The sequence below is a fragment of the Bombus vancouverensis genome, chromosome 16, assembly GCF_051014615.1.
Source record: "Bombus vancouverensis nearcticus chromosome 16, iyBomVanc1_principal, whole genome shotgun sequence".
In the NCBI taxonomy this organism is placed as follows: domain Eukaryota; kingdom Metazoa; phylum Arthropoda; class Insecta; order Hymenoptera; family Apidae; genus Bombus; species Bombus vancouverensis.
In genome coordinates, this window is record NC_134926.1 from 10056482 (window position 1) to 10069567 (window position 13086).

At 39.6% G+C, this 13086-nt stretch overlaps 1 protein-coding gene across 2 annotated transcripts in view; it reads right to left on the bottom strand.

Moving 5' to 3' along the window:
* Nucleotides 1–13086, bottom strand: part of LOC117160152 (uncharacterized) — a 311594-nt gene that overhangs the window by 209777 nt on the left and 88731 nt on the right. For both annotated transcript variants that reach the window (XM_033340665.2, XM_076625400.1), the window contains one exon: nucleotides 8383–8470. The gene's annotated coding sequence lies outside the window, so the exon portion shown is untranslated. The remainder of the gene's footprint in view (nucleotides 1–8382; nucleotides 8471–13086) is intronic.

Sequence of the window (13086 nt, forward strand, 5' to 3'; positions counted from 1 at the left end):
AACAATGAACTCGGACATAACCAACCGCGTGCTCGATTTAACGAGCGCCTGTGTTTATCTTGGAAAGACGATTTCTCATCGAACGTTCCAACTTCGCTCCTAAAACTACAATTTTTGTCGGAACTTTAGCTTTCCTCTCGATGAACTCTGGATAGCAACAGAATGTTCCTCCAAGTAACTCGATAGCTGTCCTGGCATGAACTCTATGAGAATAACAAATTTTTCATCGACTATTTGACTTTTGCCCAATGGAAAAATGGTACGCGAATACTATCTTGGAAGAATAAAAATAAAGTAAGCGCAACTTTCTCAAATCAATAGTTTCCGGAACTGCTATATTGTAAACTGCGTTCTAGACTCGTCTATCCAACACCAAAATTTTGTTGCTCGTAGCACTTTTCTTGCGACTCCATTTTATCTACATCGCCAGGTATTACCTTCCACAGAGCCAGCAACACAGTCAGACCAACTGGTCAATCATTCCTCAGCCATAACACTTTGTCCTCGTCTCCAACTCTCACGCTTCCTACGACCCACTCCTACTTCAAAGCGAGGAATCGAAGCAGCTCAAAGAAAATCTCGCTCGGCGTATCCCCAACGGAGAACAAGCCAGCCATAATGGATTCACCCCTCGACAAAGGTGGCAAACACGCGTAGAGTGAAATAAGACACAGAAGAAGGAAGGAGACCGAAGAAAAAAACGTGAGGAGATTCGATTTTGGTGGATTCCTTTATTTGCTCCGCTTAAAAGGCACGTTTTGCCTCCCTAAGTCGTCGAATACCTCGCATTTGTTTGTACTAACAAGAGGAACAGCCTTATCCAATTTTTAGGCTGCGGACGATAGTCACCAGACAGCGCTGGCATCAGCTATCTGATTAATTGCTATTAATCTACGTAACCTCGAACTTGCATTACTATTTTCTTATCGTAGTATTCGTTGGTTCTCCATTTCATCGCACAAGTCAAAGATTAACATCGCCCTGAAAAGACAATGGCATCCTCCAGCCTCTCTCCCCGGAACTCGTCTCTAGCCGAATCAATCAGGCCGTTCACCGCTGAATACTGACCTAACCTCGGTTCATCAAAAACCAGCAAGAACCCCGTATCTCGTTCTGAGTGCAGCGACTGGAAAACGAGTCGTCCGGCTCGTTCCAGAGTCAGGTCTCCGAAATTAGCCTGACAGAAGCTCGAGGAAGGGTGAAATTCAAAAAGCAGCCGGCAATTCCAGCTGCTGCTGCACGTACACGACGAGGACGACGCGGAGACGACTGCAGCTCGCATTACCTAGCCCCTTTCTCCGACCATTACCGGGGACATTAACGCTGCCGGCGGTTGTAGCAGCCTGGAAAAAACAATAGGTATTCCCAGGACACTTGTCCGCCGCTGTCATACCTGTCCATTGTTCGCCAGCGCCGTCTCGCGACGCTACTACCGCGCACGGCCTAAGAATTCGACTAGGAGGCTCTTCCTCTTATTAGTTGGAACAATGGGGTATTCGACGACCCACGTGTCACTTTCAGTTATTTCACAGATACTTCGAAAGGAATATAGTAATTGAAAACCACGGATAAAGAATTCGATAAGTTACATCTCCTGTCTTTTGTAGAAATGCACTTTTAAAATTTAATATGTTGCGAATCAATTCTACTAGTTTCATTCGTCTTGCCATTTGATTTTCAGATTATATATGACTTTTGTCGTTCTTTTGAACACTCAAAGATATCAAGAACATCAGTTACGTAGTAGCATAATATTCCATTCATTAAAAGATTAACTTTCGAATTATTTCACCAATCGGTTACAATCAGTTTTCGTCGTTTTCGTCGTTTCTCAAACGTTTCCCTCTGAGAGTAATACTTAAGACATCTTTAGAGATTTTCTAAAGATGGCGAAACAATTGCACGATAGAATTAAGCCGCTGATAAGGTGTACAGGAAGTTGAGCGAAACTGCAGGGGAAAAGAATTCCGTGCGCAAGTATCGGGCTTTTGAAATTCGTCAGGATATTGAATAAGTGGAATCTGTTTGGGGAGGTTAATTTTGATGATGTCCGAAGTTTTTATTGGAAAAGTTGGCAGCACGGGAATTTTGTTACGAACTAATATCTGAGGTATTCGTGTAAGCTCCCGTCGGAATGAACCGCGGGATAACTTTGTTTCTGAAATGATTTAGCCTTCGGTTGCCTTTCGCCGCTCTACATTCGCTGTAATTTTACGAAAACGCATCGGCACGATCATTTTTCTTCCCTTTCGGTTATCTGTCTGCACAATCCTTCGAACTGTTCCTTTATAAACATTATGTTACACATTTTATTTTTATTCTATTCTACGTTTGTACGTTGTTATTCTATATTTTGTTTTTTAAACGAAAAGAAATTGGCTTCTCGGCACTTACAACTTAAACAATTGGATTTTCTATGCAACCTAATTTTATCAACAGATCCATAACAACTCCCTTCAATTTTGCATTCGAACAGCTAAAACAATTAAAAATTACATCTACTTTCTACTTTTTTTTTTTACAGCCTCAAAACTTCGAACCAAATATCAGATTTCCAACCCGAAAGACACGAAACTACCAACTAGTTTCTCAGAAACCTGTTGCAGACACGACGACAGAATATCAGACTCTAAATAACGGCCTGCCCAAAAGAATGTACCAAAGGAACGTGTTAATTACTGTTGAAGACGTCTCGAAACCATCAAGCAGAGGATGCTCGAGATGCTCTTTAAAAAAAGATAGAGGGGAAAGCCGTCTTAACTACTGACGATGACAGTCTGAAGATTGGTCGGTGGGCAGGAGAAAAAATTCAGAGAGCCTGAAGGAATCCTCGTCAGGAACCCGATTCTATTTGAGGATGTACGCGTCGTTAGCCTGCGGTTCTTTAAAATGTGACGACAATCTGCTCGGCTCTTTAAAATGCAAACCGTGCGACATAACTATCTACTTGTGGCAGTCAGACGCGGAGAAAAACGGGCAGTCACATAGAAGAAAAAATAAAAAACGCGACTGCGTTTCAGCGAAATACACGCGCGTGTATTTTTATTCCAACTGGGTCAACGCACTTTCTGGCAGCCTGTCAGTCTTGGCTTTTTTATCATTCCTTCGACACCAGGTTGATCGAAATTGGTTAAAATTCAATTATCACCTGAATCGGTCCTTTCGGTTTGAATACCTTTACAATCGCTGATCTAGATTATACATATCTTTAATTATCTTATTTTATTTCTAGATTCCTAATAGGTCGGCATATATTTTTTTAATATATTCGTATTAATATTTTTACTTGGATATTTTTTATTAGATTTACGTATATCCTGGAACAAGTGACTAAATTTGTCGCTGTGTTTATCAGTGTAACAATTACGCTACTCGTGCCTCGATAACAATAGGGCAAAATCTATGGAATTGGATAATCTGCACGATTACTCCTGGAATCCCTAACTCAATATCCGCCATTTAATCCAGCTAAATTGAACTTTAAACTGGAAAAATCAACCTTCACAATTTAAAAACAAATTGACGCTATTAACGATGAAAATTTACTCGGTGTTTTCCAATTTCCACGGCAATTTCTAAAAATAAAAACCCTACCATCGATTCACAATTCCAATTAAACGAATCCTGCGCGCCGACCAGCTGAAAATATCCCGGTTTAACGTCTCTTTAGCCGCTATTTCTCCGGAAACGTTAAGCAGAAACCGTAAAAAAACGCGACTGAATTTATTTTCCACGGACATTGTTCGAAACCGCTAACTCGCCACGCCTTTGAACTGCGTCGTGTTGCTACGATTTTTCATCTAGAGACCTCGCCTCGTTTTATCGAGTATAAATTAAGCAATCATAACGGCGGCACACTATACAATTCGACCGATAAAACGTTTCGAAACTTCGAGCGAAACGAACTTCGCTGTTTTACGGTTACTCCAAAGCCTTCGGATATGTCGACAACAGGTGACGATGGTCAGCCTGGTCTTATTGTTCAACTTAATTGCGTTACGGTGAGACGACCATTTTAATTGTTTTCTCATTTTTCTTTAAAATTAGTTCGGTAATGAAACTTTAACGCTTGATGAATTTTCATATTTCTATGGAAATACCTGTATCTTAGATTCAATAAATGTAATATCGAATTTTCAAATATCCCATAGATGATACAACCTTGCACGAACCTAAGATTCTGACAGAGATTAATCGTTTCCTTGATACTTTAAATTAATTATCACGTTCCATACGAAACCAGCAGCTGCTCTAATATTTATGACTAGGATTGTGCATACTACAATACAGCTTCAGCTCGCTTTTCCCGGATCCTTGCCAACGGCAGAAACGCTCTTCCATTAGAAATTCGAGCGAATCGAAACTCTTCCATACGATTTCGATTACCCTCCATTCAGGAACTAGGATCGTCAGTGGAAGATCAACGACTAGAACACACGGTGAATCATGTTCCATTCGCGAACTGGGTCGACGATTATCCTGTTACACGTAACCGGTGGTAAAGCAGGTGGCTGCATTACCACGCTCAGGAGATTCCATGGAATCGCGGCCAAATCGAGTAGAATACTTTCAATCGGTTACCCTAGTCTATTCCCCGGAGCGATTTCTACGAGGCTTCCGCATTGTTGACCTAAATCCTGGTGTATATGTGCAACGAGAACCAGCCAGTAGTTTCCCTTCTACCCAATTTCTTCGTTTCCGGTTAGTCTGCACCAGCCACCGGATGGAAACGCGACTGTTATCAGGAATTTACAAGGATTACCTTCTGTGTACGCAGCTTCTCCTCTATTGACATTCTCTTTGCTCCGATCGAAGAAAATAAAATGTTATGGAAAATTTTGCTGCGTGTTGAACTCGCGTTAGTCCAATTTGGCAGTTAGTTCTGGCTACTGTGTAACGCTCCCGTTGTTAATGCGGTCCAAAGCGATTCGACCAGCGAGTACTTCAGTATTCAGGATTAAAAGTGTTTTCGAGTTGGGCGACTTGAAAAAAAACTTTGGTACATTCTTTTGTCCGAGTTTTGGATTTTTCAGTTTCCTAACTTTTGCATCGAAGCTTCAATTAATTGTGTTTTCAATCATTGAAAGAAGAACGAAGTTTTAGTAATTTAAAGAACGAGCGGGAGACTTCCGCGTTATGCTAAATGTTTTGCGATTCGACGACGAAGAAAATTAATCTTGGCGAACGTTTGAAGCGCTCCGAAATTAATGAGAATCGGAAAATTGAATTTGAAATACAACACCAGCGAGGGTAAGGTTTCGCCGGGTACTTGAATTGTTCGTTAATAAGGGTACACCGTAATTTTCCTTCTGATTAAAATGTCCTTTTTCTCCAGGATTTTTAAAAGTATCTATTATCCATGAAAATAACAACAAATGATCACCGTACATCTATATATAAAACCAATAAAGAACAGTTACTTCAAAGTGAACTCAGAAAAATTCTTAATAAAACTAAGATAGGGATAAAAATTGGTAGATAAATAAGGACAAACCAATCTGTAACATTGTCTATTAAATTCTACATTGATTACTACTATTCTCTTTACCAATATCTTACCACTGCAATGATCGTGTTCAGCTTGCCCAATAACGCGACACTAGCGCCATGTGGGCGTTAACTAGTGTCATATAGTTACCATTGCTAAGTTTACATTCAGCAGAGTATTTGTAACTCTCTATATTTCAAAAATTAATTATATTTTCTATAAGCATAAGCTAAACAGAACTCTGAGTAGTCACAGTGTGGACGAAAATCAATAACAATCTTCATTTAACTCCTTAATCCCTACTCTCACATGAGACCTCTAACTTCTCTCGACAGAAACCCAATTCCCCCTCGATAAATCCTAAGACTCTTTATTCCCATCCATTCCAGGCTGAAAATCCAGCGTGAGTAAATGATAAAACGATAGCTGCTGGTAGAAAGAAATACGATGCTCCAGGCAACATCCAAAATTCAGCTCCTGACCGTCAGCCAGGAAACACGGAGACGAACAATGGGTTAGGATGAGACGTTGGATAGGATAGAAAAACATCACGCGGCTCATTGCCGGGAGATTTGGCGGAAAGCGGGCTGAGATTGCCGGGAAATCCTCGGGAACATTACCGAATCGGTACGCGTGGTCGCGTGCGAGTTACACGGCCGCACGGAGGAAAACAAAGAAGAAAGGGATCCTATGAATTCGTGAGTGACTTCGGATATCACGTTCCCCGGCGTCTGCCAGACATTTCCTTCGGGCTTCCTGTGTGCATACGCGCGCGGGCGCGCTTACATCCCTTATGCGTTATACAGGGTGTCTCTCTACGAAGCACGTTTTCTTCGTCTCGAATGCTGGATAAAGTTTTTCGAAAAATTCTTGGTGCCAGATTTCGAAGCTGTTTAAATACCCCATAATTGTCATCCAACTGAATAAAATACATTACTGACGTTGCTGAATATTTATACGAACGAAGAAGAAGAATAATTATACGATAAAATGAGCCAAAGTAGGAAGCTGGTTCAAATGTTTAACGATTCTTTAGTAAAACATTGAAATATTTGTTGCAAAGAAAGCGAGATGGGAATATAAAAATTGGAGTAATCATTTTGAACGTTTGATCCAAAATTTGATCGTGGATAATAATTAATTAAATTGCTTCACGTGTATTCAATACGAATGACCCATCTAGAATGTCATTGCAGAATCGGATATAGAAAGTATGCGCTGTGTTGGTTCAGATTATGGATTACCCGTGGTAATCAATGGTACTGTAATTAGTAAATAATTAACTTAATAGGAAACCTAATCTGGTCTACAATTTAGCACCAACTGGTTCGTTTAATAATTGGTTAACCTAATTTTATCGTTATTTACCCTCTTCTATGCACAATAGCAAAACCTATTAGATAATGACAGACAAAGTGTATTCACAAAGAACTATCGATATCATAAGCACGGTATAAAATATTTAAATGAAGTTCTCGTTCCAAAATGCTCACCTCTTTCGCGATAATTTATCGATTAGCGAATTTAAAAGGTACCGATCCCGCTTTGGAATATTTTCCTTTATCGAAACGAAAGCAAAATTGAAATATTAAAATTCGGAAGAAGACTTTTTTAAACCTTCTCGATATAACGATATCAGGTTAGAATAATATGTATAAGACAGTTTTTAACGACAGAACAGAAAACACAATTGGATGAAAAGTGAACCGAATAACAGCAATGGAATTGAAACGCAAGACGAGAACAAAGAATCATAGGGCAATAAGGTTTGAAGGCAGCAACCAGGATTCAGAATTTACCAAGGACGAGAAGGAGGCCTGGGTTCCTTGGTTGAAAGGGCCGGGAAAATTTCAACGGTGGGAAAGATATGAATTTTCATCGGGAAGTCGGACGATAAATTTCCCGTACTCTCGCGACGCTTGCCCATTATGTAGATAATCGCGCGACAGAATTTACGTTCCGTGATGCCGCGACTTTGTAGACACGGCCAACGAAAACGAAATCGCGGCGTGGAATACATTTGCGGCGACCTCGCGTTTCTATAAACTCGCCTTATCCATACATATAGGGTAGCCTAAAAATACCCAATGTTTCGTTCAATTTACAAATAGGACAAAAAGGAACAGGAACTAAATTAAGAAAAAATGTATAAACTGCGTAAAGTATACATATATCACCGTTTAATTTCGTCCTCCCAAAATTTTTCCTACCCCAACTATTTTCAATGAAATTGCAGTCGTCCATTTGCATGTACACCCTGTAGTCATCCTTAATATAAAACGCATTCTTAATTTGTCCGACTCTAGTCGTCTTTAATAATGAAAAAGTTAATGACATCTAAACAGACGCACACCTAGGGACTTGTTTAAATTTAATACAAACAAGTGCCAGGAAAATTTATTTGCAAAACAGGTACGCTCTTTTGCCTGGTCTAACCTAGTTTCATGTCGTTCAAGAAGTCGCACCGCCCCATTGTGCCACTGAAAACGCCCATGAACATTTTCTTTCTCCTCGGTTCTTTGTTTGTCGTAATACCTGACTCGCGAGCAGCAAAAAAAAAGAAAAAAGGAAAGGAGAAAGAACGAGACCGAACAATTATAGCTTCGGCATTTCGCGGCTGACGAACGATAGAGTCGGCAATTACACGATGCATTCTTTCCTATTTTTCTCCTCTACTTTTTGAAATTTCGCGGCACGCTGAAAATAGGATGATCCACGTGACACGGTAAAAAGGAGCGTTCGTTTCGCAACGTTTCGAAAACTTTAGTTGCGTTTTCGAAACAATGGGCAATGTTTCATGAGAAATTAAACTGTGCGATTCGTCGAATTTCAAAGAAATTCTGAGAGTCCCTTTGGGTTTGAATTACTATTGGAAAATATACTCTGGTACTTACGTTCCACAGGATGGTTAGTCGCTCGTCCAGGCGAACATGTTTGAGGTTAGGATCGTGTTACGAAGAGATCAACGTTCATTGGTTTCTTCTGAAATTGGAAGAAAAGAGCTGGGTTAATTAAATACGTTTTATACTTTAGAAATCAATAAATACGTTGTTGCAAATTATGTGCTCGACAAAGAAAATGAACTTTTTAAGATTAAGGTTAGCGATAAATTAAACTCAAATGCATCTTCCCGCAATGTATTTACCAAAGTAATTCTCATTTGGAATACACTTAAAAGTGAGGCGCACTAAAGACGAGAATAAGGCTAAGGAACTGGTAGAAACGACAATTGGTAATTTAATTATATAGATGGCCGGGAAATAAAAATTCTCACCAGAGAAGCAAAACTCCAGCGTTTCTAATTCAGGGAATACCCTGCGGTGGAGTCAGTGTTTCAGTTTCTTACGCGAGTAATTTTCATAAAAACACTAATTCCAATGGAAACCTTGAGATTTTATGAAAGTCCAGCTTTGGCCAATTCCGGGCCATAGTTGATTTTATTCTTTTCTCTTAGCGGCAGCCCAATATCCGTCGAAAGTTTCTCAAAGAGCAATCCACCCCCGCGAGGCGGTACTTAAGCGAAAAAAAATTCCTTTTTCGCACTGATAAAAAGAAAACTCGTTGATAAGCAGCGACTCGTCTAGTTTTGCGTGTACACAAACCTTCTACTTCGTATTTATTCTAGTTTACCATCATTGCAGGGCAACAAAAAATTAATTCCCTACAGTGGGCTATTTATGATTTGAGATGAATAGGATCTTAAACTAAATATAGGATTTTCCTATTTAAAATTATTGATATTTTCTAATTAATTTCGAGTAATTAACCCGGATGTCTATCATACGTTCACAAGAATAACATAAAATTAATAATAACTTTATTTCGTTACAGTACAATTTTTTTATAAAATTTATATAGTTTCTCTAACTATCGTAATAAATTTCGTATGAATTACACAAAAAAAATGTTTTTATCTCTGCATATATTCACCAATGCTTTTGTTTGCTTGTTTTTATATAAATGAAAGCGACCCTTTTAAAAGTTGTACGAAAAGTTTCGTGGCTGACTGTATACGTACTACAACTACTATTTATATGCATCTTTCATTCTCGTTGTTTCAGCCAGCACGCGTTATTTTAAGGAGGCTACGTACACGTACACACACACTAGAGAACGCGAAACAAAAATCACTAGACGTTGCGGATGCATAGAGGCAGGCGCGAGACATACGACGCCCATGAAACTTCGATGACGACTGAGTTCGCTCACGATTTCAAGGGTGTGTAGACTCATAATTTATAGCTCTGTAGTGGGAATACCGCGAAATCATTCAACGAACAAATGCGCCTTTGTCGAGTAGGCTGGAATGCAGAACGTTTAGATAAAAGTAATTAAAATGCAAGGCTAATAAAAGATAACGAATGATATTGTTTCTGCCTATTAGTGATTTTAAAAATCGCTCGATCATGGTTTAGTAACCTTAATTCGTGTTTGGCCCGGCGTTACTGTAACAAGGCTATTTATCGGATTTATCATTTTGGATGACGAATTCAATTTCTGTGCAATTATTTATTAATACATTAATATTGTGTACGTATTATTACATGAAATATATTTACATGAAATAATAAATATATTAATATGATAATATACGTAAGAGAAACATTGATGTTTCAAAAATCTGTCAGCTTCGATCAATTCGTCAATACAAATATTTGACTAAAAATGCATGTATAAAATTCTGTAAAAATAAATTTTTCTAAGAAATATTGACAATCCCTAATAGCATTATTATAGGAGAAGACTTGGTATTTTTTAAACAAATATTTTTCTACCCCGATATTTGATTTAAGAAGGAAAGTGTACAATATAATTCAACAAAGTTTCAAGTACTTAAAAGATCGATACTAGCTGCGATCAATCTTCCGCGCGTTACTAATCAGCAAATCTACGATTTATTCCATTAGGAGCTGTTGCGATGAAATTGCCCTTCTTTCCAACTCATCCCTTGGTAAAATCACCCTGAACAAGTTCAGTAGTTGCCGGGCAAGCATGCAGAGTGCGAGAAACGAGCGGAAATCAGCGCAGCCAAGACCAGTTACAAGCGTTATTCCTTAATTGCACCGTTGAATGCAAGAAGGGCCCCAGTGTCGGATGTTAGTTTCCATAAAAGTGTCACTGAGCGAAGTTAAATGTTCTTGTAACATCGTTTAATGTTTTTAAAAATCCAATATTTCCTCTTTATAGCTTCTAACGAATTGATTACAATAGTACTTCAATCTCTCCGATCCATTTTCGTACAAATTAAACATAACCTATAATCTAACGATACTGGTTCAGATTTAGAACTACAATTGTAAATCATTCATTTGTTTATTCAGTTACCACAACGTGGTAAAGAATATTAGAATTTTCACTATAATAAAACATCTTGGAAAATCATGGATGCACAAAAATCATGTTTTATCTGAAAATGACAATTCCAATTGAAAGTACTTTGTCGAAGCTTAAACACCGTTCTTTTTATTCTCCGATGACAAAGTCAAAGTCATCGGCAAGCCAAAGCTTTTGGTTCGCGCTAAATCTTGAACTTCGTGAGCGATTGTCCCTTCTGGGCGTTATTTTCTAACGCCGCTTTGAGAGATCTCTCGCGAGGAAGAAACAATTTTCCACGAACAAAGGGCGCGTCGAAGGTCTCGCAGACGCCATTACAGTGCGTCGATGCGTGCCACCCGCCATTTTGTTCATCGGGAATTCATGAAAGCTTGCGTGTCGCGTTCAGACTACACTCAGGATGCACATTGTTCCCACGAACACGGAATGGAATTTCGTTACAACTTTCGTTGAGCACGTTCCAGGCGATTTTATTAGTTGGAATTAAAATGGCTGACGCTAGCCACGCGCGCGGAAGCGAGTTTTGATGAGCGGATCGATTGATGAGCCCCGGCTCTGATGTTTGGACGTGCCGTTTGCCAAATTGTGTGCACGTTTTTGAAATTAGGCGAGTTTGTTTGCGCCACCGAATGGACGATCGAATCACAGATACGTGGATACCAAAGTGAACGTTCCGATGTAAGAAGGATATGATATTTCTGCTTGACGCTTTCGACATTCCAAATATCCTTCTTCATTTTCCGGACGTCGCTTAAAATTACGAAATATTCAAAACTTATTTTCTTCTGTATGTTATTCAAAAAGTTTCACTTGTTTGATCATTTTCTAAGTTAATGATTTGATTGCGATATGTATGCAATTTTTTCTTATATCTTAATCGTTGCTTTAATCTAAGAATATGGAATGAAAAAATGTACACAAAACATTTGTTTTTCATTGCTAAACTTTCATCTAGAAAAGACGCCTGCAGAAATCGAATAAAAAAAGGTATAGGACCTACTTTAAACCCGTATCTCAATATTTGGGTCAGAACAGCGCAAACAGCGGCCATGTCGGTTCCAGGTGGCGCTAGGTTGATATCTTCGAACTCGAATCTTTCTAAGATTGTTTGATGATAAATTAAAGGTGGTGTGTTAACGTGTTTCTCGCTGGAAATTCAGATTTTCGGTCCTTTCTGAACTCTCGTTAGGCTGGTTTAGTTAGTCTCTTTGTGGATCATTGAAGTTCAGCGATGGGTCGAGAGACTCGACTAATTTTCAACTGCGAGACGTTGCCCCCGGCGTTCAATTAACGAGCCTTTCTTCGATACAAGCAACTCGTGATCAGAGAATCGACGTGAATCCTCCCCTCGTGAGGTGTACACGCGTTCTAATTATTACCCTCGTTGATACGCTGATGTACTGTTTTGTTCAGGTTGTTTGGTAAATCGGAGCTCAACCTGGATAGTTAAGAAAATTGATACTTGCGTGTCTTTGTCCTTCGCTGTTTGTGTCTGTCGATTATTTGCGAACAAATTCCTTGTCATTTGTTCTATTCTCTTAATTGGAATATGAAAATTTGTTGAAAGAGCCAAGTTATTACGAGAGATTGTTATTAAAACACTGATAAGCCGAACATTTGTGGCAACCGCAGTGCCTCTCAACTTAAAAAAAGTTGCGGAACGTTGAAAATTTTAGTGGCCCCAGTTCGATGACCAGACCCCGGACCAGTTCTAACGGTCCCAACATCGAAAAACGACACAACGCGTCTTATCCGATCCAACACAAAGATTCGTGGCATTTTACTAAGGATCTGTAGATGACAGCGATTGCACACGAAATAACAATGCACGCGGACAGATATAGCATCGTTTCGACGTAACGTAATCAGGAAAACACACCTGGGGAACAGAAGGGGCTTTTATTCGATATAATACGATCGATCGACATAATTGGGATGGGGGGAGTCAGTCTGCCGTAAATCCAGCGGGCGGATTAGCGAGCGTGGCGTTACGACATATGTACGCGTGCAATATTTAAGCCTCGTTAAACGCATAATTTCAAATCGGCCGTGGGCTTCGCGTCATATGTTATTGATAACCGGGGCCGCGAACGCGCGGCTCTCTGTTGAATAATGCGCGGATTACGCGGTCTAAACTAAAGCAAACGTCGAATAATTAACAAGACACCCTGGCTCGCTTTGAAAGGCCGACACGAGAGCTCCTGGCGGACCCGCGAGCGTTACGCTTCGGCCTCATTAACTATACAACTCCCAGTCTCTTTGAC